Genomic DNA, 1,571 nt, shown 5'->3' with positions numbered 1-1,571 from the left:
TGTTAAGTACAATATTGGATTCTGTGATGTATTTACAAAATATGTTAAACTATATCCTATAAAATCATCAACGGCAAGAGCTGCCGCAGTAAAGTTTGTAAATGACTACATTCCTCATGCAGGGATTCCAAAATCTATAATCTCTGACAATGCGAAGATATTTACTGGATATTTATGGAGAAAATTAGTATCACAACTAGGAATAAAACAGATATTTACATCTTGCTATCATCCACAAGGGAATTTAATTGAACGGGTTTTTCGAGAACTAAACAGATTCATGAGAACGTACTGTCATGATAAACAAACTACCTGGATAAACTATTTGACCGAGTTTGAGCAGATTTATAATATGAAACTTCCTGGCAGATTAAAACTGTGTGCCCGACCGAGACTCGAACTCGGGACCTTTGCCTTTCGCGGGCAAGTGCTCTACCAACTGAGCTACCGAAGCACGACTCCCGCCCGGTACTCACAGCTTTACTTCTGCCAGTACCTCGTCTCCTACCTTCCAAACTTTACAGAAGCTCTCCTGTGAGTACCGGGCGTGAGTCGTGCTTCGGTAGCTCAGTTGGTAGAGCACTTGCCCGTGAAAGGCAAAGGTCCCGAGTTCGAGTCTCGGTCGGGCACACAGTTTTAATCTGCCAGGAAGTTTCATATCAGCGCACAATCCGCTACAGAGTGAAAATCTCATTCTGGAAACATCCCCCAGGCTGTGGCTAAGCCATGTCTCCGCAATATCCTTTCTTTCAGGAGTGCTAGTTCTGCAAGGTTCGCAGGAGAGCTTCTGTAAAGTTTGGAAGGTAGGAGACGAGGTACTGGCAGAAGTAAAGCTGTGAGTACCGGGCGTGAGTCGTGCTTCGGTAGCTCAGTTGGTAGAGCACTTGCCCGCGAAAGGCAAAGGTCCCGAGTTCGAGTCTCGGTCGGGCACACAGATTTAATCTGCCAGGAAGTTTCATATCAGCTCACACTCCGCTGCAGAGTGAAAATCTCATTCTGGAGATTTATAATAATTTACCTCATAGTTCTACAAACTTTACCCCGAATGAACTGATGTTCAGAGATAACGAAAGAAACTTTTGGGTAGATAACTTGCCTAAACTCGAGGACACCAAAATGTCATGGGAAGAAAAAATTCGCAATGCTCTCATTAATATTACGGAGAAAGCAAGACAGCGAAACGAAATCCATGACAGAAACATCAAACGGATTCAGACTTTCAATATCGGACAGAAAATTCTTTTAAGAAGACACACAAGTCATCAAGGTTGAAGAAGACCATCAGAAAATGGAATCTAATTTATACAGGTCCATATATAATAGTTGATATACCGAATCCTGGTGCGTATTTATTAGCATATCCAGATTGTGGAAGAATAAAAGGATTATTTCCCCATTTAGACCTAAAGAGGTACTTTTAAGGAAAGTGTTTCAAATTAAATGAAAAATCTGTATGAAGTATTTGGGTGTTGAAAAAAAAATTGAAGTGCGAAGGACAGTATGCCTCAGCTACTGTGATGGGTTAAATGACAGCATGCCAAGCATCTTTGATAGTGTAATGAACAGTAAGC

The 1,571-nt window shown here is 41.6% G+C and overlaps 1 non-coding gene across 1 annotated transcript; it reads left to right on the top strand.

Moving 5' to 3' along the window:
- Positions 1-555: 555 nt before the first annotated feature.
- Positions 556-630, top strand: Trnas-uga (transfer RNA serine (anticodon UGA)). The gene has a single exon. It is a non-coding gene; the product is annotated as a tRNA-Ser (tRNA).
- Positions 631-1,571: the final 941 nt, after the last annotated feature.

Source organism: Schistocerca nitens, chromosome 1, assembly GCF_023898315.1.
Source record: "Schistocerca nitens isolate TAMUIC-IGC-003100 chromosome 1, iqSchNite1.1, whole genome shotgun sequence".
Classification (NCBI taxonomy): domain Eukaryota; kingdom Metazoa; phylum Arthropoda; class Insecta; order Orthoptera; family Acrididae; genus Schistocerca; species Schistocerca nitens.
Note: the sequence above shows the minus strand (reverse complement) of the source record. Positions and strands in the feature narration are given on the sequence as shown.